Source organism: Octopus sinensis, linkage group LG2, assembly GCF_006345805.1.
Source record: "Octopus sinensis linkage group LG2, ASM634580v1, whole genome shotgun sequence".
Classification (NCBI taxonomy): Eukaryota; Metazoa; Mollusca; class Cephalopoda; order Octopoda; family Octopodidae; genus Octopus; species Octopus sinensis.
In genome coordinates this window covers 80,867,139-80,881,884 of record NC_042998.1, presented here as the reverse complement: position 1 = coordinate 80,881,884, position 14,746 = coordinate 80,867,139, and positions in this window count along the sequence as shown.

The following is a 14,746-nucleotide window of genomic DNA, read 5'->3' as shown; positions in this document are numbered from 1 at the left end:
TATCTTCGTATTCATTTAACCGCTATAAGAAAATATAATTATATGATTACAGAAATGCATATTTATACACAGTTGAAAAACGTGAAGAGAAAACATTTTCTTAATTAGTTTTATTATATAAACATAACATTGTATATCATGTACATGTGAAAGGAAAGATAATTTTCGTCGTGTAGTAGTACGACTATATATTTCACTAGCTAATTCATAAATCTAACTAACATTGAATCATAACAATTCAAATAAGACTTGTCTGATTTTCTTTGGACATAGTATAAAAATCACCAATGTCAAAGAAGTGAGTGTCGTGGAGTTTAGTTACACCCAACAAACACTAAAGTTTTTTCCAAAATCCAGGGTTTTTATAACTGCTCAACTTGACTTAAAAGAATCGAAATCCATTACAAATATTCTTTAAGTAACTTTTTAGAATCCTTATATGAGCAGTTATATTAACCAGTGGAAAAAACGACAATAATATTTCTTCGGCAATACGACATTACGTCATATTGCCAGCTACCACCAATTGGCCCCTTATTTCAAAATGGCTAAAATGGCTACTTGCTACACATGAAACATTAATTTTAATCCTTAGTCATTTCAAAAACATGTAAACATAAATCATAAAATATATAATCATGCAAATAACCCTTTCACTTCCTTTACTGGTATTATGTCAAATTTTGATACAATCGTTTATATAAATGGGCCAGCAAACTGACACAATCATAGGCATGCCGGGAAAAAATGCTTAGCAGTATTTCATCCATCTTTACGATCTGAGGTCAAATACTACCGAGGTTGACCTTGTCCTTCATCCCTTTGGAGTCTATAAAATAAGTACCTGTTGAGCACTGGGGTCAATGTAATCGATTCAACTCCTCTTCTAAAATTGCTGGCATTATGCCAAAATTTGAAACCATTATTATTACTATTTTCCTAATAGAATTTAGGGCTGTTAGCTGACAGAATCGTTAGAACGCCGGACATCTTTACGTTCTGAGTTTAAAACTCACCGAAGTAGACTTTAACTTTCAGGGTCGATGAAATAATTATCATTTCAGTACTGGGGTCAATGTAATCGACTCACCCTTTTCCCCAAAAGTGTCATGGTTTGTACGTATGACAGAAAGGATTATCTTTATATAATTCATTGTGATTTTATTATCATGTCTCTAAGAGATGCACAGATGGTAAAGTTCTTCGTAAGTAGTATTTAACTTTGTTGATTCCTGGACAAGTTTAAATCCTGGCAGTCAGCTTCGACATTGCATTTTATCCCAAAGTTGGTCTGCAACTTTAATACATTACAGTTGCTCTTAATCATCCTCTGTTTGAGTAGGTACAAATTCCACTAGGTAATAAAAATGTGTAAAATATTCAAACGGATAAAAATGGAGACTCCTATAACTTTGTACTTTACTTCAATCGTCTCTGAATTTTTTTTATTTTATTTGTTTCAATCATTGAACTGCAGCGATGTTGGGCTCGAACTTTGAACGGTTTAATCAAATAATCAACCCCTGTACTTATATTTTTAAGTCTGATACTTAAAATAAATATGTTTACCGAACTACTAGATTATGAGGCCGTAAACAAACGAACACCAATTTTCAAGTGGTGTGGGGAGGTCAAAGACAAAGACGCATAAACGCAATCATACACACACACATATCTATATAAAAGACAGGTTTGCACAGTTACGACGGCGAGCTGGCAGAATCGTTAGCACACCGGGCGAAAAGCGTAGCCGTATTTCGTCTGACGATACGTTCTGAGTTCAAATTCCGCCGAGGTCGCCTTTGCCTCTCATCCTTTCGGGGTCGATAAATTAAGTACCAGTTACGCACTGGGGTCGATATAATCGACTTAATCTGTTTGTCTGTCCTTGTTTGTCCTCTCTGTGTTTAGCCCCTTGTGGGTAGTAATGAAATAGGTTTGCACAGTTACCTTATACAGAATTCACTCGCAAAGAATTAGTCGGACCTGGACTATAATAGATGGCAATTGCCTAAAATGCCACGTAGTGGATCTGAACCTAAAACCACGTTGTTGTAAAGTCATCTTTTTAAGCACACGACCATACTTACACCTATGCGTCTATCGTTTATAATTATTAAATTATGTACTTATAAGTTAAATTTGTATTTATGTAAGTTCTTAAACAAGCTTCAATTAAAATAACGATTAAAATATTTTATACTGTAAGTTAGCTACTTTCAGGCAAATTATATTTCCATGTTGTATTCCAGGTTTGCATGGTGAGCAAGATTCTTTATCATACACATGGGACAACCATGTTTTGTGAATAAATTTTTGCAGAGGAAATATGTGTAGATACACGTTATATGCACATTATCGGTAATATAAAAGTAAAGGGTTGTCATGGTGATTTGCCCGAGAACTTAAGAGTCAGTACAACGGATGCTAAGGTAATTTAATGAATAGCTCGTTCAGTGGATTTTACAGAATCATGAACGCATAAACACATACAACATACATGTGTGTGTATGGTACACACACACATACACACACACATATATATATATATATAATATAATATATATATATATATATATATATATATATATAATATATATATATATATATATACATATATATATATATAACATACATATATATTTATCTGATTTACTACTACCCACCTACGAGGCATTCACAAGGAATAGAGAGACAGACAGACCGACTATGGAAATATTTAGCTAGACTATGGAAATATCTACAAAACATTTTACTTAATTTCTGTTCTCCAGTTCTCTATTTAAGAGGAATTATGTACATTATTTACATTATTTGCAATTGACGGATATTTGTCCTCATCTTGTTTGTTGTTAACACAACGTTTCGGCTGATATACCCTCCAGCCTTCATCAGGTGTCTTGGGGAAATTTCGAACCTGGGGTTTCATTCCTAAGGTATTTTTCGATGTTGTTGTTGTTACTATTATTATTATTATTATTCAGTAGTTTTATTTTTATAGCGTGCTTTCACTTCACTACCGAGCACAGCTCTGTGTGCCTTGGGTATGTGCTGTGATTTGTTGTGATGCTCTGATGGTTATTGTATGGAAAGTGCTCTGCGTAGGATGTGTGCAGTGCCTAGTAGTGCAATTTTCTGTATGTTATATGTGTTTGTAAGTCCTGGTGTTTTTGTTATGTATTTGTCTGAATATTTTTTTATCATGCCTAATGCACCTACTATGATAGGAATTGTTTCTGTTTTCAGGTTCCACATTCTAGTTACCTCTATTTCCTGGTCTTTGTATTTTGAGAGTTTCTCCATTTCTTTTAGAGACACGTTGTCATCTGCCGGTATTGATACATCAATTAGAAAGCATTTTTTTCCTTCATTATTATTATTATTATTATTATTATTATTATTATTATTATTATTATTATTATTATTATTATTGAGTGAGAGAGCAGTGCATGTCATCAAAGTGACACTGGTGTAAAATATAAGAAGCCCAGTATTTGTTCGACTAAAGGTGATGCTCCAGCATGGCCGCAGATATATATATATGTTGTGTGTGTGTGTAATTGAAAAATAGGATAAAATCTTTATAAGAATTTAGCAAGTAGTTAGCGTGAAAAACCTCATAAGGGAAAGATCCATCAATTATTTCTCTTAAATATATTTATCTATATTAAGGGCATTACTATACATAAATTCCTCACGCTAGGAGGGACTCTTAAAGTCAAAACTAGCATAATAAATAAACACATTGTACCGAATACGAGGGAATGCAACTCTCGAAGCGAGCATTTTAAAAGCAGAATTCAGCTGCATATAATATATATATATATATATATATATATATATATATATATAGGAAAAGTAGAAAAAGGTGATAAACTCTCAGGATGTTATTAAATCATTCATATCTTCATATCTTCATATCTCCTACACAAGTTTCGATGGATACATCCAAAATACGTCCGACAGGATGAATAATGGTCAGCTATGCATCAATCTCTTCATAGATATACCTATGTTTGTTTATGTGTCTTTCCCTCTGTGTTTGTCTCCACGCTTGACAACTGGTTTAACAAAACAGACCATTGGAATAGGTGCCAGGCTTTTAAAAAATAAGGTACTGAGACCAATACATTCGACTAAATATTCATCAAGTACTGAAAAAAGTAAACGATAAAAACGTGTTTGTGTGTGTGTGTGTGTTGTGTGTGTGTGTGTGTGTGTGTGTGTGTGTGTGTGTGTGTGTGTGTGTGTGTCTGTGTGTGTGTGTGTGTGTGTGTGTGTGTGTGAGTGTGTCTACATGCCAGTATCGAATATTGTGAATGAGTACTCAGCACCGCATGGTGGTAAAATATTCTTTGTATGTGGATTGAGAATGGTTTTCTGCTAAAAGTATTTTCACAACCTTCAATCGATTCACTTTAATATGCCATTAATCGTCTCCATTTTGGAAATGTATACACGAAATTACCCGAGTCTCTGCAAGACTTCGAAATTAATACACTGATGAAGAGAGATAACATATAAGGATTTCTTAATTGTTATTTCCCTTGTAAAAATTCAGGGACAAAAGAAAGAAAACCCCTGAACTGTGTATTCGTTTAAAAGTTAGTACAGCATAAATACGTGTTATTTCGTCAATTTTCATCCAAACAGGATGCGAGTACCAACATTTTTTAAGTGGATCGATTAAATTCATATGCAAAAGAGTAAATGGCTAAGGATTTTTAGAAAACAAGGTAAACCTAAACGAGAAGGAGTGTCCTAACTTAGAAAAGACTACCAAATTAATCATGAGTTGTCATATCTGCTGCCAGACATAGTCGCTTGACGTACAGTAGGAAAGTAGTCCCTGAAGCTATTTTGAATTCAATTTGTCTGCGAAGTTAGAATCCAGTATATCACGTGGCATATAAAACTAATCACTCATTCCTAGTGTGTACTTTTTGACAAAACCATATCCACTGTAGTGATATCATATTGATATACCTTTTATCTCTTATATTAACAGAAAGTATAGCGTTAATAAAAGCTCCTATTCACAGGGTTGTGAGTAAATTTTTATGCTGATTATACACACACTCACACACACGTGAACTCTAGGCAAACTTATCTAGTAAATCACAGCTACAATTCATGACTAAACAAAGTTTCATACTCTTTTTAAAAAATCAATAAACGAAAATACCAAAGCACATTAAAAAACTAGATGGACATACAGCCAGATATATTAATAAAATTTGCAATAAAATATAAAATAGAATTATGTAACATCAAAATTACTTACACGGTATCTAGGAAAAATTTCATATTCTCAAATAATCCACATCTTTCCGTTGAGATTACAAAATTTTTCTCTTAAGTGATTTTTTTAAATAGAATTTCCTGGTGTTTATTGATGTTCTTGAGATCTTGAAATTTCTTCATATTTTCATTATTTTTTTAATATTTCAGAATATATTGGTGAAACAAGGTTACACTGTAGAATTGTAGAATCTTATTAGTGAAGATACGGAACTGTACGTCGTTTCTATTGAACACTTTAATACTATTATTATTATCATTATTATTGAGTGAGAGAGCAGTTCATGCCATCAAAGTGACACTGGGGTAAAATATACGAAGCCCAATATACCCATCATGACTACCCGTCTGATAAAGGTACACCAGGCACATGCATCACAACCATATGTGCGCGACATGGTGATCTCATATCAAGATAAACAGCATATGACCTTGCAGGTGGGGCCCAGTTAGAATTTTCTTCAGGTTGAGTAGCCCATCCCGCTCAAAAGTCCCTGAATAAGGATTGTTTAAGGATGTTGAAAGAACCACCCGTGTTTCCAGAGGTGAATTATTCAAACCCCAAAGAATCCCTCTCAACACATGGCTATGATGCTCCCTCACTACTTCTGCTCGTGATCAGAGATGCACATATCGTCAGCCACTAAGGGACATGCTCAACTGGTTAAGGTCAAACAACTGACAAGCAAATCTGTGGTATTGAGCAGAATATTTGCTGTAGCCCATCTTTTATACCAAGACAAAACAATGTACATGATAACACTTCCAATCAGTTAAGATCAGAAGCCATGAGAGCCACTGCCTGGTACTGCATCAGGGCATTCATTATTATTATTATTATTATTATTATTATTATTATTATTATTATTATTATTATTATTATTATTATTATTATGTTTTTTCCTTCTTTCTTCAAATTTTCTTCCGTTTCTCGTCGAGTGTTTTCCATACACCTAGGGCAGAGAAGCTCATTGTATGCATTCCCAGATTACACACGCAAATTCACAGATAAAATATGTATTTAAAAATTAATAAATAAATAAATTCATGGATGGATGTTGTTTTCACAGCGATAAAACTCTTCTCAGTACATGAGCCGTTCCAGTTAATACGATTTTTTGCACTTCCTGTAGGGATGATAAGCCTGGTATCATTTTCAAATAGGTTTCAGTACCTTTTTTTATCATTCCTAGAGATCCTACAATCACTGGTACTGTAGTCGCCTTGAGATGCCACATTTTTTCAATTTCTATTAGCAGGTTTTTATATTTACTAATCTTGTCAAATTTTTTCGCCGCTATATTGTGATCGCAAGGGATACTCATGTCAATTAATAAACACATCTTTTTTGTCTGATCTTTTATAATAATATCCGGTTTATTAGCATTTATAGTCTTGTCGGTTTGTACGGGGAAGTCCCATAGAATCGACACATTTTCTCCCTTAGTCACAGCTTCAGGATGATGTTTATACCATTTGTCAGCGGTTTTGATTTTATAATACCTATTTCTTTATTACCCACAAGGGGCTAAACACAGAGGGGACAAACAAGGACAGACATAGGTATTAAGTCGATTACATCGACCCCAGTGCGTAACTGGTACTTAATTTATCGACCCCGAAAGGATGAAAGGCAAAGTCGACCTCGGCGGAATTTGAACTCACAACGTAACGCAGACGAAATACCGCGAAGCATTTCCCTCAGCGTGCTAACGCTACAGCCAACTCGCCGCCTTGATTTTATAATACCGACATATTGTCCAATGTGAAACTGGCCGACTCTGTTATGTCTTGCTTTATATTCTGCAGGTGCTAAGACTCTACACCCTGAGATTAGGTGGTTTATTGTTTCAATCTCATCGTTACAGAATCGGCATTTTGGGTCAGCTCCATTTATTATTATCATTATTATTATTATTATTATTATTGAGTGAGCGAGCAGAGCATGCCATCGAAGTGACACTGGGGTAAAATATACGAAGCCCAGTATACCCATCATGACTACCCGTCTGATAAGGGTACACCAGGCACATGTATCACAACCATATGTGCGCAACATGGTGATCTCATATCAAGATAAACAGCACATGACCTTGCAGGTGGAGCCCAGTTAGAATTTTCTTCAGATCGAGTAACCCATCCCGCTCAAAAGGTCCCTGAATAAGGCTTGTTTAAGGATGTTGAACGAAACACCCATGTTTCCAGAGGTGAATTATTCAAACCCCAAAGAATCCTTCTCAACACATGGCTATGATGCTCCCCCACTACTTCTGCTCGTGATCAGAGATGCACATATCGTCAGCCACTAAGGGACATGCTCAACTGGTTAAGGTCAAACAACTGACAAGCAAATCTGTAGTATTGAGCAGAATATTTGCTGTAGCCCATCTTTTATACCAAGACAAAACAATGTACATGATAACACTTCCAATCAGTTAAGATCAGAAGCCATGAGAGCCACTGCCTGGTACTGCATCAGTTATTATTATTATTATTATTATTATTATTATTATTATTATTATTATTATTATTATTATTACTGAATAATGCTTAAAATACTACATTGAATAGTATTTCAGTGTTTTAATATGTCTTCTACGGTGATTCTATTACAATACAGTTATTCTAAACGCAACATAATCTCAGATAAAATCACTTGTCAAACAAATATAACTCAAGTATTTTGCTAGTTTTAACTAAAACCAATACAGAATCTTGTAATTTGTTTTGGAGAGAGATACAGTGAAGTAGAGTATCAATAACCAAGTAGAAAATATCCGACTAAATATTTTTGGTATTTGATATTGCATACTGTAATATAACAAAATGCAAATATAATGTTACGGTTTAAGTGTACTTTGAAAGCGTGGAGGCGCAATGGCCCAGCAGTTAGGGTAGCAGACTCGGGGTCATAGGATCGAGGTTTGGATTCCTAGACCGGACGTTGTGCTTATTGAGCGAAAATACCTAAAGCTCTGCGAGGCTCCGATAGGAGGTGGTGGTGAACCCTGCTGTTCTCTTTCAGCACAATTTTCTCTCACTTTCTTTCTTTTTTCTGTTGTACGGGTATTTTAAAGGACCAGCCTTTTCACACTCTGTGTCACGCTGAATCTCCCCGAGAACTATGTTAAGGGTACATGTGTCTGTGGAGTGCTCAGCCACTTGCGCGTTAATTTCACGAGCTGGCTGTTCCGTTGATTGGATCAACTGGAATCCTCGTCGTCGAAACCGAAGAAGTGCTGTAGTATTTTGAAAGCAGCATCCAACAATACTACCCTTGCTTTAGATCCAACATATTACCTTGGATCAATTCCCTTTCTAAACAAATCAACCTGAAAAATAAAAATATATTACTAACATTAGCAATCATAATCACATAATCGATAAACAGAGCAAGCTTTTATAATGATATGATGACGATAAATTCGCAAAAGACTGAAAGAAAAAGAAAAAGGTAAACACAAGCACACACACACACACACACACCACACACACACACACATAACTCAGAACGAAATAAAATATAAATATTTGTTTCGCCCAACTTTTCAACGAAATATCTTTTAAAACTGCTGGAAGCATAATTTAGTGTGTGGAAGCGCAGTGGTTAGGGCAGCGGACTCTCGGTCGTAGGATCGCGGTTTCGATTCCCAGACTGAGCGTTGTGAGTGTTTATTGAATGAAAACACCTAAAGCTCCACGAGGCTCCGGCAGAGGGTGGTGGCGAAGCCTACTGTACTCTTTCACCACAACTTTCTTTCACTCTTTCTTCCTGTTTCTGTTGTACCTGTATTTGAAAGGGCCAGCCTTCTCACACTCTCCGTCACACTGAATCCCCTCGAGAACTACGTTATAGGCACATGTGTCAGTGGAGTGCTCAGTCACTTGTACGTTAATTTCGCGAGAAGGCTGTTTCGTTGATCAGATCAACTGGAACCCTCGTTGTCGTAACAGACGGAGTGTCACGATTTACAGTGTACAGTTGTTTGGCCGTCACTCGCAAACGAGTATAACACAGGAGTCTATATAGTCGAGAGCAAACATGAATATTTAGTCAATCTACCTATCTGTGACGCTACTGGTTGTGATAGATATGGTAGAAAAGGTCGTTCTAGCTCCTGCTTAGCGACATTTCATCCTTATGTTCTTACGTCCTTACGTTCAAAGTTCAAATTCGGCCGAGGTCGACTTTGCATTTTCATCCTTTCGGAGTCGATAAAATAAGCACCATCTGAGTACTGGAGCAGATGCAATCGACTTACCTCCTCCTCCGAAATTATTGGTCTTCTCCTAAAATTAGAAACCATTATTATTGTTGTTAGTACGGCGGTGAGCTGGCAGAATCGTTGGCACACCGTGCAAAATGCTTAGCGTTATTTCGTCCGTTTTCACGCTCTGAGTTCAAATTCTGCTGTGGTCGACTTTGCTTTACATCCTTTCGGGGTCTATGATATAAGTATCAGTTGAGTACTGGGATTGATGTAATCTATTACCCCACCCTACCATCAAAAAAAAACTTCAGGCCTTGTGTTTATAGTAGAAAGGGTTATTAATATTATTATTATTATCATTATTATTATTATTATAGACGTCGCACAGCATACAATATTGTGAGGTTGTTGATTGAAGATATTGTGTCTACCGGATGTCTGTACTCTTTGTCAAGTCACAACAAGGACCTCCGACAGACAGTACTTTAAGCAATATGCTTGCAGTTTCATGTAATGCCGACTTTCGCTATACATCTAGATTGTAGAGTATTTCTAAGGTTTCCATATGTTTATTCAGATTGGGTGGTATTGAACTAAGAGCTCCTACGACAATAGGGATAACCTTTATGTTCGACTCTTGTAGCTGCCACATCTTAGCGATCTCAATTCTCAGGTCTCCATATTTATTAACTTTTTCTCTTTCTTTCATGATCATGTGTTAATCTTCTGGCACTGCTACGTCGATTATTAGACATTCTTGTTTGTCCCACCTAAAGGTTACTATATCCACCCTTCGGTGCTCTAACACTTCCTCTGTCTGGAAATCAAAGTCCCAGAGGTGTTTTGCCTTCCTCTTTTCGTCCATTATCTTTTCCGGTGTATCTTGGTACCTATTATTATTATTATTATTATTATTATTATTATTATTATTATTATTATTATTATTATTATTATTCAGTAGTTTTATTTTTATAGCGTGCTTTCACTTCACTACCGAGCACAGCTCTGTGTGCCTTGGGTATGTGCTGTGATTTGTTGTGATGCTTTAATGGTTATTGTATGGAAAGTGCTCTGCGTAGGATGTGTGCAGTGCCTAGTAGTGCAATTTTCTGTATGTTATATGTGTTTGTGAGTTCTGGTGTTTTTGTTATGTATTTGTCTGAATATTTTTTTATCATGCCTAATGCACCTACTATGATAGGAATTGTTTCTATTTTTAGATTCCACATTCTGATTACCTCTATTTCCAGGTCTTTGTATTTTGAAAGTTTCTCCGCATCTTTTAGAGACACGTTGTCATCTGCCGGTATTGATACATCAATTAGAAAGCATTTTTTTTCTTCATGACCTCTGACAACTATATCTGGTCTGTTGGCCTTAATTTCTCTATCTGTGTGTATCGGCATATCCCAGAGTACGGTTGCTTTCTCGTTTTCTGTGACCTTTTCTGTGACCTTATTATTATTATTATTATTATTATTATTATATTATTATTATTATTTTATTATTATTATTTATTATTATTATTATTATTATTATTATTATTATTATTCAGTAGTTTTATTTTTATAGCGTGCTTTCACTTCACTACCGTGCACAGCTCTGTGTGCCTTGGGTATGTGCTGTGATTTGTTGTGATGCTTTAATGGTTATTGTATGGAAAGTGCTCTGCGTAGGATGTGTGCAGTGCCTAGTAGTGCAATTTTCTGTATGTTATATGTGTTTGTAAGTTCTGGTGTTTTTGTTATGTATTTGTCTGAATATTTTTTTATCATGCCTAATGCACCTACTATGATAGGAATTGTTTCTATTTTTAGATTCCACATTCTGATTACCTCTATTTCCAGGTCTTTGTATTTTGAAAGTTTCTCCGCATCTTTTAGAGACACGTTGTCATCTGCCGGTATTGATACATCAATTAGAAAGCATTTTTTTTCTTCATGACCTCTGACAACTATATCTGGTCTGTTGGCCTTAATTTCTCTATCTGTGTGTATCGGCATATCCCAGAGTACGGTTGCTTTCTCGTTTTCTGTGACCTTTTCTGTGACCTTATTATTATTATTATTATTATATTATTATAATTATTATTATTATTATTATTTTTTTTTTATTATAATTTTATTATTATTATTATTATTACTATTATTATTATTATTATTATTATCATCATCATCATCATCATCATCATCATCATTATTATTATCATCATCATCATCATCATCATCATCATCATCAACATCATCATCATCATCATCATTATTATTATTATTATTATTATTTCTACCACTACTACAACTACTACTACTACCACCACTACTACTACTACTATTACTACTATTGTTATTATTTTCATTATCATCTTTCAGTTCAGTTTCCATTTCTTGCCGAGTGTCTTACTGAGAAGGGGAAATGAATTGAAGATGAGAATGGGATAACTGAAGTATGTTGATAATAGTGACAAATAATGAGTTAGTATTTGTAGACAGAAGCATTTTAATGAGATCATAATTAATAAATGGTCTTTGGAACGTTTATCTTTAATGATAGAAAGTAAGTCATAGCAAAGAGATAAGTAACACCCAAGAAGGACGAGGATCCATAACTTTGAATACCTTCGGATTTGATTATTCTCTGCAAACTGAGTCTTTCAAAATGTACTCTCGGCACCTTCCAGTTTCTATCAACCAGTAAACCCCCTTCATCCTGTGAAATGTATATCTAGGACAACATTATCTAATATGTTCTGCTATGAAAGAGATTTGGCTTCTATTTCCAGAAAGAGAAATTACTGCTTAACGGACTCCCTCTTTGGCTCAGTTTGTAAGATGTTGAAAAACGAAAACGACACTGTGTGGCCTCAGAAGAAGATAGTTGGAAGGAAATTAAATGTTGAGATATGTGTTGTAGTTTTCTTTTTATAGCTCCAGTCTCGATACTTCGTATATGCTTGAGCAGCTATCTTCTACCGAGTCATCTATACAAGTAGGTATACCACAACAATTTCAGTATCTGACGAGGCCATCAGATGTAACAATACATACGGGAGGTGTTCATTAAAGATTTCCCCTGACCCATTTCCCAAGGACTGGAATAAACGGAACTAGGCATAATTATTAGTCCCTCTCTATAGAGACACTATCGGTGGTGACACACTTTTCCCATCGCTTTATGCAGTTGTGAATACTTCATCTGTAGAAATCGGTGGGTTGCGTCTGGAGCCAAAATTGTACCACGGAAATAAGTTCCTCATCATCCGAAAAGTGCTTCCACTTCAAAAAAGACTTTATGGTTGGAAAGGGGTGAAAGTCAAATGGTGCGAGGTCGGGAGAGTAAGAAGGCGAAGAAGGATTTCATAGCTTCAGGAGTGTGCTTTCATCGGGCAACATGTGAATTGTAAACTAGGAGGGGAAGGACTCCTTTGGTCAGCATACCACACCTCCCTGCTTTGATGGCGTCCCGCAATTTCTACAGCAGAGAAGCACAGTATTTCCCATTAATCGTGGTGCTCTTTGCCAGAAAATCTATCATCACTACTCAGCGCTTATTCAAAAATACTGTGCATCACCTTGCCTGCTGAAGGTTGGACACGAGTCTTCTTTGGAGGTGGCGAGCTATCATACTTCCATTGCTTCAAGTGGACTTTTAATTTCAGGATCATAGTGATGGATCCCTGTTTCATCCTGTGTGTCAAAAAGCACATCCTCATTTTCTTGGCACATTGCCAAAAGAAATTGGGAGCAATTGACACGTTCCTGCTTCTGAAAAGGTGTGAACATCCAGGTAATCCATCATGCAGACAACTTCCGCATGTGAAAATGGTCGGGAATGATTTTTTTTTCACGGACTCTTGTCTTCACTTCTTGGGCTAACTTCTGAATTATTCTGCGGTGATCCTCCAAAATGAGGACTTCCACTTAATGGATGGTATCGTCATCAATGGTGAAATGTGTTCGTCCAGAAATAGAAGCAGTTTCCACCGATGTCCGCCCACATTTGAACTGGCGATGCTAGTGCTTCACTATGTAGTATGATGGTTCATCGTCACCATAAACCTTTTTCATCTCATCGAAAGTCTCTTTTGGTGTACGACCTTTCAAGTATAAGAACTTGATCACCGATCTGCATTCAACTGCCTCCATTATAACACCTTAGTGCACCTTAGCAACTACAAATGACAAAGGAATAGTAGCGGAAAGCTGCAATTTACAATGTGACGCGTTGGGACACGTGTGATTATACCTGCACACTGTACAAGTTCTGTTTCCTGCAATAACTGGTGGTGGTGGTGGTGGTGGTGGTGGTAGTAGTAGTAGTAGTAGTAGTAGTAGTAGTAGTAGTAGTAGTAGTAGTAGTAGTAGTAGTAGTGGTGGTGGTGGTGGTGGTGGTGGTGGTAGTAGTAGTAGTAGTAGTAGTAGTAGTAGTAGTAGTAGTAGTAGTAGTAACCATCAGTCATACCTTTGAAGTGGGCAATAAATGAGTTCGTCGAACTCATTAATTATTCATGTGTTTCTTTTTCTTCCAGACATTTAACGATTAGTTTGTTTCCTTTTCTCTACCACTTAAACTATAAATGGATGCTTTGTTATCTCAATGGAATTCCGCCCATCCATCTTAACCATTCCTGACATTCGTTTATTTTTAGTTTTTATTTCTTGCAGCTTACTTCATACTTCTAATTGTTTAATTGTAATTAGCTCAGATATTTTCCGGCAACAAATGAATAATATCTGCCTCGTAAAAGCATTTTTTTTATTTTTGTATTTTTAACTATATTCCAGATCCTCGTTTGTGCTGAGATAGAGTTATAGGAGCAAATATAGCTGTGTGGTCAAGAGGTTCACTTCCTAAACACATGATTTCGGGTTCAGTTTCACTGCATGGGGTACCTTGCGCAAGTGTGTTCCAAAATAGCCTATACTGAGGAATGGCTTGTGATTGAAATTTGTAGGCTGAGAATATATATACAGAGAATATATAGACATCAACAGTCAGATATATATATATATATATAATATATATATATATTTACGAACTAACCCTCAAATCGGTCCGATACGGTAATAATGGATTTTTTTAGAAATTTCTGTCGGCTTTTTTTCGAGTAGCGTGCGTATTGTGAAAAATTATATGGTAATGGACAATATGTCCAGTTTTCGGCATATTTGGCATTAGAAATTTTTTTGTTTGCCCTTATTTATAAGTTGTATATATATATATATATATATATAACA